Here is a 14964-nt window from a genome sequence, read left to right as displayed (position 1 = left end):
GAAAGAGTTGAGAAATATAGAGGACTTCTTAAAAAAAAAACAAAAAGATATATTAACTTTAAAGTCAATGACTTTGATTTTTTGTTTTTTTTAGTACAATGAATTGTTAATGGTGGTAGCTTCTAATTGTGTTTATAAACAGTATTATTGTTGGTCATTCACAATTATTATTCTTATTGTTATTATTTTGGAAGATGTTCGAAATATGGTCTAAGGTACAACTCCTAATCTTCAAAGAGCAGCAACGGTAAGTTTATTTGTTTGGAAGAAATCTTACCTACAAAATAAAGGAAACATCATTCATAGCGATCTGCCACATGTACTCCAATACTTAAGTTAGAAGAAGTTCATAACTCAAAATGTGACAAAACAATTATAAGAGAGAAATTACTTGTCTTTCCCAAAACCTTGGAACCTATTTATAAAGGTTTAATATCATTATCCTACTTAGATTTTGTTTTCGGATCTATCTTAGATTTCCTTTATGGGCTGTTTGGTTGGAGGGAAAAGAATGTGGGAATGGGAATGGACTTACAAAACCCATGTTTAGTTGGTGGGCTTTGTTTATTTATCTTAGAAAAAACATTTCCTAGGCATCTTTTAGCCATACAAGTGAAGGAATTACATATCATTGAGAAGTGTGGGTTTTCACTTCTTCTTCTCCTTCCTACCATCATTTTCACTTCTTCTTCCTCTTCCTACTACCATATAAATGCTTATTTTGTCTATGTTTAGTATTTATACTTTGATATTGGTTATATTTGATTTTTGGAATAAAATATAGTGCAGCGACTTAAGGTTGTTTTTAATAATTGCATAATAAAAATAAAATTGCACAAATTAATTATTTAAAATCAATTCAGACAAGTTTTTTTTATTAGTTATATGCTTTATAATTACACAAAATTTTAAAAGTGATCATACAATTTAAACAAAAATAATATTACTTGGGTGATATAATAATATTTCCATGCAACACAAAATACATGTATTACTTATTCCCGGAAAAAGTTGATAACATTTCCTATACAACCAAATATAGTTATCTTTAATTGTGAATTGTAGGTTATGAGTGAATATTTTTGAAAAATATCTATACAAAAAATATGGCAAGTAACTGAAATTATTTTGTTTCCAAAGAAATACATTTCAACTACATTTATGGAAAATATCTATACAAAAAAATATGGCAAGGAATAGAAATTATTTTGTTTCCAAAAATTACATTTCAACTACATTTATACAAATAATACGTTTCAACTACATTTTTGGAAAATATCAAATCTATACTTTGAATTTAATCGAAATAATTTCTTTTCCAAATTATCCATCCCTTTTATTTTGTTGATTTTTTCAAATGTGATATTTGCCTTAAATCGTGGACCCAGTTAACAATTTTAGTGATATTATGTTGCATCCGAGCTAACACACGATAGTCTATGTTGACTAAAATCGTGCATCCTATCCACGATTTAGTTCAAATTTCATATCTCAACCACGTTTCACTATTCTACTCTTTACTCCAAATACCCCCTTAAAAGCTTCGACTACTACAGTAAAATACAATTGACCTGTAAACCGTGCGAATAAACTATAAGCACGATGAAAATAAAATTATAAAGAATGAAATGCAAGAGTTACAGTTTGCCGGATAGGTGACCCAAAGTTTGGAGGAAAAATGATTTCCTATTTTTTAAATAAAAGTTTTTTGACCCTTTACTTATGTCATATTCAAATAAAATTACCAAAACAAAATCACGGGCATGTACATTAGGCCTCCCACTCTCTAGCTCTCACTTTCCTCTCTTTCATGCAAATTGGTTTCCTCTCTCTTTTCTTCTCGCTCTTGATTTGCAACAAAAAACCGTTGGGTTTTATGTCCTAAAAACTCGCAGTTTGTAAAATGATAAACATTTTCTATTATCAATATATTTGCTATTGATCTCATTAACATAATTGAGTTAAAATAAAATATTTTTTTCATTATTCAAATATAAGTAAATTTTAAATTAAAATTGCGTTTTTTATTTTAAATTGACTGGCCCAATTAGGTAAAAAATGACTTGCTAACTTAAAAACAAAAAAAAACATGAGTAGATTTTCTAAAATAATTACGTCAAAAAATAGAATATATATTTAATTTGTACATCCCTAGATTTAAATTGAAAATCATATTTGTCTAATTTGTAAGTTTAATATTTTTTAATACGACTAATTAAGTCCTATTAGTTTTACTAATTTTAGTTTAGTAGTTTGTAATTCAAATTCAAATCGGTTTCAATTTTTTCCATAGATTTTTAAATAAATTATGTCCCGTCAATTTTGATTGGGCCAAAAATTAGAATATTTTTCAGTTTTTTTTTTCTTTTCCACAATTTGAAATTTTAAGTTTGATAACTAAAAAAGAAAAAGTATTGTTATTGATTTTGTTTTTAGAAAACTAAGTAAAAAAATGAATGGATTAAATTTAGATGTCTGATCCTAATGTAAAATAGTTTTTTTTTTTAAAAAAAAAAAAAAAATTATTGTTAGACTCTATTTGTTTTAATAGAGCTGATTAAAATTTAAAAAATTATTATTTATTATGTTTTTGAAATAAAACATCATATACTTTTGTTATCCTAACTGATTTTAAAATTATATATTTTTCCTTTCATTGAAAATAAAAAATTAGATATTATTTTATATTTTAACTTTGTTAAGTTCAAAATAAGTTAATACTTTTATTTTCAAATTCGATAACAAAATGATATATGTTATTCAGATTTTATTTTAAATCTCTAAAGTTTAAGGAACTAGACGCTTTTAAGTCGTTAAAAATAATGTTTTAGCTATTTAAATAGGTGTAAAATTAAATCAACCAAAAATATTATTCTTATGTAGAGGTACCTCATAATTCAAAACACATTAACAAATTTTAGTTTTTGAATGCAAGCAATAATTATTTAATATAGTAGCTATACTTTATTTCAAACAAATAAGTGAGAGAGAATGAGTATTTAAATATATGAACTAATAATGATGTCAAGAACATGGAAGAGGAAAAAATGGGAGAGAGATTATTGAAAATTTTTATTGTGAAGTAAAAAATAATAATAATAAAAAGAAAACCAAGGTTGAAACCATGTTTACTTTTCAAGCCCATCAAAAAGAGGATTAGAGCCTAAGACTTCCTAAACCCTTGACCCAAACAAGGGTTGCTAGGAATAGGATATGTCAAATTCATTCCAAATCCAACCTTTCAAACAAACAACACATATCCTTCAAGCTATGTTTTTCAATATAATATGGATGAGAAGATTCGAACTACAAATCTCATGATAAAATACGAACTACCATAATTTCAATCATATGCCCAAAATATATATGTTAAGTTGATGAACGTTTTTATTTTTGTATAGCATGTAAAAATATTATGTATTTGATTGGGCCTCATGCATATGACTATCATATAAAAATATCTAGGTCCGTTTTGTAATTATTTAGTTTTTTTGGTTTTTTGTTTTTGCAAATTAAACCTATATATACTACTTCCACCTTCAAATTTATTCTTTTTGTTAGATAAGTTGGCAATATTTGTTTTTAGGTTCACATATGCTATTAGAGATGCATGTCATTGCATTGTTGGTTTATGGCAAAAGAATGTTCTACGGGTTTGATCCTACAAAATACTTTCCTTATCGGTTGTTTCCTTCTGCAATATTACTTGTCGATCTATTTTCCTTTTTCAATATGCAACTCTATAGAAGTTAGGGTTGCTCTTATGTATTTTCGACATACATATTTAAAGGACATTTTGTCCTCCGACTTTGATTGGATGTTCTGTCTTTCTTAGAGCAACATTATGTTATAGTACTGTGATTGTATCAGTCGTGTTTGTAAGAAGGAGGAGCTACATCACTTGGAGATATACTCTGATCTACTTACTACATGTGTATTATGATTCATCAGAGAAGGGATTCTTAAAGCTAAGGGGGAGCCTAAGCTATTTGAGTAAAAGAGATTTTGTTCATAAGAGGAAAGATATAATTCAAGTGAGAAGGAGTCTCACGACTTAAGGGGAGCTCGAGTCTTGCAACGAGGGAGTCTCTGTCTTAGGAGGAAGCCTAAAATATTCTCCACTAATACTACTACTAAGGAGGAGCCTAAGTTTCTGTGGAGAGAGTCTCAAACCTATTGGGAGCCTAGGTGTACGCTTGAGTGATAGAGTTGTTAAGGAGTCATTGTAATTCTGTTATCATTACAAATAAGTACTACGTTATAATTGTTTATTATTAATATTAGTGAAGTTATCTTTCTTGGGCACACTACCCCCAGACGTTTACATCGAACTAGGTTACTAATCTCCTGTGATCATTTATCTTTTGATTATTTTTAGTAATTCTTGTCTGGAATGTTGTAGCATTGTAGGTAACATAGTTATCACGCAGTAGTGACTCATTTCTTATTTCCAATTTGGTATCAGAACGGGTCACTATTATTTCTAATGTTGTGATCCTATCACTCCTTAATGGAAGGAGTAAAGGAAGGAAGATCTACTACACATCCCCCTATACTAGATGGAATAAACTATGCTACTGGAATTCCTAGAAGTCCATTATTACTGGCTGGTCACATCCTCAAATGGCTAACAAGAAAGGTGAATTAAAACTCAAGCTTGAAGTAGAGTGGACTCAAGAGGAAGATGAAGCCTCTCTTGGAAATTCATGAGCCCTATATGCCATATTCAATGGTGTTGAAACTCTAAAAATAAAAGAAGATGAAACTATTGTTGAACTCAATGTCAGATTACTTGAGATTGCAAACGAATCTTTTGTGTTAAGAGAAAAAAATCTCTAAAGAAAAACTCGTCAGAAAAATTTTCAGATCGTTACATAAGAGGTTTGATATGAAATTCACTATAATAGAACAAGCCCATGATATTGTCACAATGAAGGTTGATAATCTATTTGGATTACTACTTACTTTTGAAATGTCCTTTGGTGACAAACTTGAGAAGAGGAACAAGGTAATGACTTATTAATCTTCAATTGAAAAGAGCTCATATGAACCAATAAAGAAGTCTAAAGAATATCTTGCTGATGCAATTTCCTTACTGTTAAAACAGTTTTCTCGCGTGTTGAAGAAGTTTGAGAAGAAATCTGGTCCTACTTCTCAAGAATGACCACAGGTGACAGCTCTAGACTAAATGTCTAACAAACTTAGAGATCAAAGAAAAATTCTGACAGACTAAACGGTAATGATCTGAATAAAGATTAACAGTTTTGATGTCGTGAATGTGAAGGTTTTGGTTGATCAGTCAGGATGTCCAACATTTTTTAAGAGACAAAACAAGAGTTATTTTATGTCCTTGTATGACAAGAAGTCTAATGACTATAGTGAATTGAAAGAAGATGTTAAGGCCTTTGTCAGTTGAATTTCATTAGACAGTTCAAAGGAGAAAATGTCTATCGATGAATTTGTTGCAGTTAGTGAAGATAAGGAATCCAATAACTCATTTATTGTAATGTCCTATCACAATCTTTACAAAACCATATGTGTGATGATGTTAAGGCTCTCGATATTTAGAAGGCAAGAATTGAGTTCCTTATTGTTGACAATCCTCGTCTTATGGAAGTTATTTCTAATTTGAAATGTGAACTCAATAAAATCAAAGCTGAGAAATAATCCATGAGAAAATCTATAAGGATGTTAAATTTTGGAACAATCGTTTAGAGAAAATTTTGTCTGAAGGAAAATTTTCCAGAGATGTTTATGGTATTTGCTTCACTGGTTCTAGTTCTGACAATAGACATCAAAGTTCAGATAAAGGGGAGCAGAAAATTATGTTTGTCAGAGAGCAAGAATCATAGAAAAATACACAACTAGAATATTCTAATTCTAGTCAATTTCAAAGCAAGAATCATTCGAGTAGAAAATAGTGGATCTATCACTTCCATGGAAAAATGGACCATATTAGACCCTACTGCTACAAGTTGTCTGGCTACTAGAGAATTGAACACAACTCATGGTCGTATGGTTATTCCAATAACAGAAGATCTAATTCTCTTGTAATTAAGCAAATTGGGAGAGTAAAAACAATTCAAACCTCTGTAACATTATGCTTACATCTCTTCGATCTTCAGCCAAATGGGATTGGTCCTTTAATAGTAGTTGTTCTCGGCATATGACAAGAGAAAAGAGCCATGTTTCTAGTATCAAAAAAGTTGGATCAAGATAGGTAACACTTGGTGATGGAGCAATAGGGAAAATCATTGGAAAAGGAAAACTAAAATATTCAGGCTTGCCTGTGCTTGATGATGTAATGATGGTAGAAGGCCTAACTGCAAATTTGATTAGTATTAGCTAGTTGTATGATCAAGAGCTAAACGTGAACTTTACAAAAGAAAGGTGTTTTGTCACGGATAATGCTAAATCTCTTGTCATGACAAGTAAGAGATCTTCCAATTGCTATCTATGGACACCTACTGATTCTTAGCATCAATGTTTTGTTTCTATGCATGATTAAACTACTTTATGACAAACATTTGGGTCATGTTAGCATTAAGGCTATTTAAAAGGTTGTTACCAAAAAGGTTGTGACCGGTATTCCAAATGTTAGTGGTCAAGGAAGAATTACTTGTGGAGAGTGTCAAGCTGATAAGCAAATAAAGGTGCCTCATAGACAAGTACCTGTCACAGTCACAAATCGTGTATTTGAACTAATACATGTTGATCTTATGGGACCCATGCAAGTTAAAAGTCTCGGCGGGAAGAAATTGAAGGAATCGGATTCCCGCGGAAGCACATGAACGCCTTGCATTTAGACATTCGTTTTATGGAAAACAAAAATAGTAAAATAAAATATGCATTTATAGGATAAATATTCAAACAATACCATAAGCATGCTAGAAAAGAGGAAGAATAGAAGAAATCAAAACTTACCTTTGATGATTCCTCTAGCTTTTCTCTTCTTCGTTATCAACGATCTCGAACTTCTTCAACGAAGAAGGACACCACCAACAAATTACTTTGCTATTCTCTAGGATTCTAAAAAACTTGGAAGAGTGATATTGAAGAACCTTTGAGGAGGAAAAAGGTTGAGAATTTCTAGAAAGAAGTTAGAGAGAATGTTTAGGCTTGTGTAAAAATCTTCTTGATTAATTGACACATTAACTAAATAACCATATATTAAATCCTATTTAATATATGTTTATTTGATTATCATAAATATCATATATTTATAATAACCTCTAATCTCCATCATTTCTTAATCAATTAATTAACCATTATTAATCAATTAAATAACTATATTAAATCATATTTAATATGGAGTTAACTAACATATAAATATCACATATTTATATGTATACATCTCTTTATGAATTCAATTCATATAAATTTAATATTTGAATCTTATTCAAATATATCTCTCTTACATAATTTGGATTATAGATCATATCTATAATTAACTATTATATATCAATCTCATTAATATAAAATTCCATCATTTAATTTGAACAATTTAAATCATTCCTCATTACTATTCTTTAATGAGCTAACAAGGGGACCTTATGGACCAACAGGTTAAAAGCTTTAATGATATGAGATTAATTGATTAAACTCCTTTAATCCAATTAATCAATATTCATTAACAACCAATTACTTCACTAAATATCGATAGTTGCACTCTTCGCATTGTAGATATATTTCTGTATCCATGGATATAACCAATCAACAGAGCGATGACCCTTCACAAATGCTCATAACTACCGTTGGGTCAAAATATCATTTTACCCCTGTAGTTACATCTAACTCCTTAAGTACCACCGATTCCTTTAATGAACAAGCAGTTTATAGTCCAACTATAAACTAACGTCTTTCGGGCCAGTTAGAGGTTGATGGCTCATTGTTCAAGACTCAGAACTAGCTATTAAGGGAAAAGTTTATCTACTTTCCCAAGAAATGGGAAGTTGGAAATTTCATCTTGTATAGTTGTGTTCCCAACTCTCTAATCAGAAAAATCCCCAAAATGGTAAGCTTATTGAGTCGACTATCATGGCCACTATCACCCATATAGATCAAAGGATTGCCCTTATAAACAGGAGTTCACAACTCATTCAGGATTAAGGTCAAATCTTCTATAGTCATCCTAGTGAAATATTAGTTTATTTAAGTAATGGTGTTATAAAGAGAAACTAATTATTAAATAAAATATCAAATAAAATACCTATTGATTTTATTAGATAAATAATTTGTGTTAACAAAACTACGAACCACGAAATACACTAGATTTAGGACATCAATCTCAATAGAAATATGTCTTGATTTGTGTTGATGACTTTTCAAAATACACTTAGGTTAGATTTATAAAGGAGAATTCAGAGATTACTTAAGTTCTCAAAACTCTTTATCTTCAACTACAGAGAGAAAAAGGACTCAACATTGTATGTCTTCACAACGATCACGAAAGGAAATTTGAAAACAATCAGGTTACTAATTTATGTATTGTTGAAGGTATTCATTATAAGTTCCTTGCTACTATTACTTCTCGGTAGAATGGTGTTGTTGAACAAAAAAATCGCACACTTTAAGAGATGGCTCGTGCAATGTTCCATGTTTATGATCTACCTTACTAGTTTTTGGTTGAAGCCCTAAGTACTATGTGCCATATTCATAATAGGATTTCTCTCCTAATGGGGTTTTATGCCCTAAAGCTTGTAGCTTTGTAAATAAATTATTTATCAATTAATAAAATAATTTGTTATTTTATGTTTTGTATAACATTATCCAATAAACTAGAAAACCTAAGGTTATTGTATGATATCTTGAACATGTATGTAGTTGACATACAAGAGGATCATGTTCAAGAAATAACCTACGGCCTATAGTACATGGATAAGGTTGGGTGTCTTATCCTGGTAACACTATGGATACGGTCCACTTTATAATAGTTATAAATTGGTTTGATCCGAATCGTTCATGTGGAGACATGTGAGTGGGTGTATCCTATACAAAGAGTTTATATAAGATCGTACTACAAAATATTTAATCTCTCTTTGTAAATCCGTAAATTGACGAGATTAATATTTGTAGGATGATCATGTGTGGCTCCATCTTAATCCTGAGTGATTTATGAACTCTTGTTTGTGAGATGACCCAAGTTTTCGACTCAATAAACCTACCATTTTGGAATTTGACTAAATAGAAAGCTGGGAACATAATTTCACAATATGGATATAGGGAAAGTAGATGAGTAGTTCCAAGTATTGATTTTGGGTCTTGAACAAAAGGTCCCACCCTCTCACTAGCCCGAGAGGGATTTAGACTCCATTTGGGATTGTTGTAGCTTTTAAGATAATTGTTGGCACTTGTGCTTTTAGAAAAATCAGTTGTGAAATGAAGTAAAATAGTGTTTGATAAATTTTAATTTTAAATTAAAAAAACTAGTTATGGTGTTTGATAAATTAATACTAAATTGGTGTAATTTAGTTATATGAACCAAATTAGGCTTATTGTTTCAATTATTTTCACATGGATAATTAATTTATAATTTATTTTAAATTTTAAGTGATTTAAATTTAACTAATTTGATTTAATATAAATTATTTGATAATTTTTTTAAAAAATAATTGTTATAAAAAATGAATAAGTTAGAATTTAAAAATATACCTAATAAATTATATTAATTTGAAATAATATTATTAAAATATATTTATTTTAAAAGTAAAGAAGTTAGTAAACTTTAAGGAAAGCCAAATCTAAAAGCTAGTATCGATTAACTTTTACACATTAGTTAAAAGAAGTGACTCTGATAGATTATTAAATAATTCATTTTATCAAACAAGGAAGGTAGTTAAAATCTTCCTATAATAGTTTTTTACGATTTCAAACGCAACCCCAAATAGAGTCTTAGTTTATGATTGAATCATAAACAAATTGTTTATTAGAGAAATCAGCGGTTCTTAAGGAAAAGAGGTAATTATAGGAGTAAAGCGAACATTTAGCCTAGCTGTAATTATGAAAAACTCGTGAAGGATTGACGTGTTTGTATTGATTATGTCCATGAACACAACTTGTCCTACATTACATAAGAGTTCAATACGGGTCAATAGTGGTTTGTCCTATAGTTAATGAAAGATTAATTTAATTAAACATTTTAATTGATTAATCTTGGATCATTGGAACTTATAGTCTATAGGTCCATAAGGTCCCCTTGCTAGCTCAGTATGGACCAATAAGAATCATTTATGATTGAAAGAAAATTTGAAGTGTTCAATTTTTTTAGGGAAAATATTAATTGTATTGGACACGATTAATATATAATTTATTATAAAGTTTATTTGAATGGGATTCAATTAGTAACCTTATAATATGGAGAATTAATTAATTATTTGGATGATCCATACAAGTAGGTTATTTAATTGAATTAAATAGAGGAAGAATTAATTAATTTATTTGAACTGGATTTAAATAATTAATTGTTTAATTTGGATGAAATTCAAATTAAAGAATCTGCAGATAAATGTTTAAATATGATTTAAATATTTTAAACCATTTAATATGAGATATTATTTGGATAGATATTTATTAATATTGGATATCATTAAATATTTAATTTAAAATTTCTATAAAAGAGTTATCCCAATTGATTAGGAGTAACTCACTGAGTTCTATAAATAAGGCCTTTGGGAGTCCTCATAGAAAATATACTATCTACAAGAATAATATCTATTATTACTCTAAAACTCTCCCTCTAGAAATTCTTCCAATTTTCTTAGAAAAGTTCTAAGAAAATTCTTCTTCTCTATTCTTTATATTCTTTCAAGAAGCGGTTCCACAAGCTGGATTCTTGCCAGAGTCATAAACAAGATGATTTCACGAAACTAGAAGAATATCAAGAAAGAGACTACCAATTCGAGGAAGAGATTTTGTTGCAATTGTGAATCGATAAAGGTATATTGCTTGATCTTTTTCTTGTCTACTTGATTTTTAATTGATTCAAGAAATCAAAGAAAGCGTTCACACATGAGATGGTGGGTTGATTGTTTAGGGTTTTGGCATTGTCACACCCCTTCCTAGATTACCCCTAACCTAGAAAGAGGTATGAAGATGCTAAACATCCCTCCCTTAGTAACATTTAGCATCTAACTAACCAAATCCACTCGAAATGAACTTGTATAGTTCCACAATGATCGTTTCAATTTACTTAAAAATCTCATTTAGCATATTAATTTTATAACATTCATGAATTCACTTCATAACTCCCTCCTTTTCCTAGTTTGCTAAAACTCATTTCAAACCCATTATTCGAAAGTATATATACATACAAGCCATCAATAAAGTGTATATACATTAGAACACTTTTACAACCTCACAACCAAACCATTACTTTATGTCCCATGTTCCCAAAACTAATATACATATAGTTCCTGGTATATTGTCTATTTACAACAAGACTCCAAAATTTGTAAACCTACAAAGTAGCAGAAGAATCTCGTCGTGTGGTAGTGGACATCTCAGCTTGTCTCCAGAACTCAGTCATTATCTGGTAGTCATATATCCTTGTCTAGAGTAACATGTCATTGTAAATGAGTATTTGGGTACAAAGTTGGTGTGGTTCTCTGATAACTCATGAATGCTATAGAATGTGTATTATATAAGATATGATCATGTCATTATTTTATTAGCACCTGTATGAAATGTTACTAATTATTTTATGCTTTGTCAATGATTTACTAAATTTGACAAGCTTCATTGATGTTTTAGAAATAGAAAACTTATGTTCATATTAAATTACCATTCACTGAGTATTTGCTCATGCTTTCAATGTTTTATGTTATCTCCCCCCACCCCTCTAGGAAGCGATTGAGTTCCGGAGACAAGCTGAGTTATCAGCTGTCACACGACGAGAGTCTTCTGCTACATTGTAGATTTACATATTTTGAAGTCTTGTTGTAAATAGATTGCATGCCAGGAACTATGTGTATATGAGTTTTAGGAACATGGGACATAAAGTAGTGGTTTGATTGTGTGGTTGTAAAAGTGTTCTGATGTACATAGACTCTGTTGGTGGTTTGTGTGTATATATACTTTCGAATAATGTGTTTGAATTGAGTTTTTAACAAAATGGGAAAAGGAGGGAGTTATGAAGTGAATTCGTGAATGTTAGAAAATTAATATGTTAAATGGGATATACATAAATGGAGTGATCTAAAGGAATCAAATCCCAGCAGAAGTGTTTGTGTGAGGACGCCTTGCAACTTGTAATTCGATTTTTACATAAACAAATTCATTATACTAAAATAGAATATAAACATGTAAATTAGCATGCAACGGGGAAAACATTATAACCATTCTTACCTTTGTAGATTCCCTAGCTTTATGAAAAATCCTCTAAAAGATCCAACGAGTGGCTACTCCAACGATCTTGATCACAAACAATTTCTTGAACAATCTCAAACACTACCACGAGAGTAACCTCGTTATTAGAGAATTATCTTTATGGTTTAGGAAAAATTTTACATAATAATACTTGTGTATTGTGTATTGTGTATTGTCAGTCTCTGTCTCCCAAAGGGGCCATAGGGAGGTCTTTATGTAGAGAAGGGTCAAACCTTTTTCTTAATCCTTTTTCTATTTTCTTTTTTCACAATCAATTAATTAATTAGTCCAATTAATTAAATAATACTTATTTAATTAATTAGCACAATTAAATAACACTTATTTAATATAATTTGCACATCAATTAAATAACTATTTATACATTAAATTTAATTTAATGTATATATATTTAATTATCATAAACTTTGTATGTATTTTAATGAATTATTTGCAAATTTAATTCACTTGAATTGATTAATTGAATCTTATTCAAACATTACTTTCCAATTCAATTTGAATCGTAGATCATATCCATAATCAATTATATATTAATCACATTGATATATGGTTTCCTCAAATTAATTTGAACAATTCAAATCATACCTCTTAAATATCCTCTAGTGAGCTAACAAGGGGACCTGGTGGACCTGTAGATCAGAAGCTCCAACAATGTGAACCAAGTTATTCAATATTTGTTAACTGTGTGTACACTCCATTGAAGACCCACAGCTGCACTATTCGCACGAGGTTTGAAGAGAAACTTAATTCGTTGAAGGGAGTCTCAAACCTAGAGGGAGCCTAAGTGTACGGTTGAGTGATAGAGCTATTCGAGAGTCATTGTAATTGTGTTATCATTACAAATATTGTGAAGTTATCTTTCTTGAGCACAATACCCCTTAGATGTTGGTAGTTTACACTAAATTGGGTTACCAATCTTCTGTGTTCACTTATCTCTTGATTATTCTAGTAGTTGCTATGTGGAATGCTACAATATTGTAGGTAACATAGTTATTACACAATAGACAACTTCGTTCTTATTTTCACATTTGTTATCTACATTTTACCAATGGTTTAAAAAACGTAGCCAAAATTAAAAACTAAAAAATGTAGCTTTTAGATATCGTTTGGTATCATTTGGCTTTTTGTTTTTGTTTTTGAAAAATTAAGCCTATATTGTCCACATTTCTTATAATGATTTTCATCTTTTTAAGTACAATGGTTGAATTCTTAGTCAATTTTTTTTTTTAAAAAAATGAAAGCTAATTTTTTTAGTTCTCAAAATTTAGCTTGGTTTTTTAAGCTATTGGTGAAAAGTAGATAACAAGAGAAGAAATTTGGAGGTAGAAGTAGTGTCATATGCTTAATTTTCAAAAACAGAGGTAAAAGTAGTGTCATATGCTTAATTTTCAAAAACAAAAAACAAAAAACAAAATGGTTACGAAATGGGGCCTTAAAAATTTATTTTTGTTTTTGGAATTTGGCTAAGAATTCAACCATTATACTTAAGAAGGATGCAAATCATTGTAAGAAATAGAAGAAAATAAATTTGATTTTAAAAAAACGCTAGAAACAAAAAATGAAATGATTTCCAAACGGAGCCTTAATTTTTCATTTAAAAGATAATGGTAATTATCTTCATTTGGTCAATCATGCTATCAGGCGTCAAGGGTTTCGTTTCTCATGCTAAATCTTTCTAGCATTATAAGCAGAGATGGATTTAATATGGACTCAAGGGAGGCTTAAGCCCCCTTCAACTCTATGCACTCTCTCTATATATATAACTACCATAGCATTAAAATTACTAGCTAGTCTAATGGTAAATTTTTTTCTAGTTCTCTCTAGACCCAGGTTCACTGATTAGAAGTGAGCAAAAAGTATGCTTACTATGTTGTCTTCTACCTTCGCTATAAATTGAGTATTTCTAGCATCAATTGAGTTGTTAGAAATGTGCTAAATTCTTTAATGAGTCACAATAATTTGTTCATGTAAAGACATTGTTTGAATTTTGGAGCGACCCAAATCCACAGACGAGGTACTATTCCTATGAGTCAGGGTTGATTAATTAAAATATCTTGCCTGATATACCATTACTCAATGGTTAATCATGTGTTGGAATTATTCATTGTTTCAATTTAGCAACGTTATCATAATGTTAAGCTTTTTAAGTTCCACATGTTTCTTGGCATTATGATTATACTCTTTATATTTATACATCATTTTGACCTTGTTAACGGAGCTTTTCACTCAATATTTTTAATGAGCAACATTTCCTCACCTTGCTATGATTTTTCTTCAAGTTATAAAAATAATGCATAAGATAAGATGAAAAGATGTGCGCCACCAATCAATGAGTTTTTCTGATTTTCATGTTTTTCTTTCAATTAAAATTTATATTTAGAGAATTTAGTTACTTTTAATACATGGTTTTTATACAATCCCAAATCAAGGTTTATGTTAAACTATTATTTATGAAATGACATTTTCATAAAGATTTTAATATATTATAAGTAAAAATGTATTTGTATTCTTAAATTGCTTGAGACAAATCGTTTAAATTAAATGATAAAATAAAGGATCGAAGATTCAAACCTCTTAGTCGAG

Source organism: Benincasa hispida, chromosome 6 (assembly GCF_009727055.1).
Source record: "Benincasa hispida cultivar B227 chromosome 6, ASM972705v1, whole genome shotgun sequence".
In the NCBI taxonomy this organism is placed as follows: domain Eukaryota; kingdom Viridiplantae; phylum Streptophyta; class Magnoliopsida; order Cucurbitales; family Cucurbitaceae; genus Benincasa; species Benincasa hispida.
The sequence above is the reverse complement of the archived record's forward strand: the minus strand, read 5'-3'. Positions refer to the sequence as shown.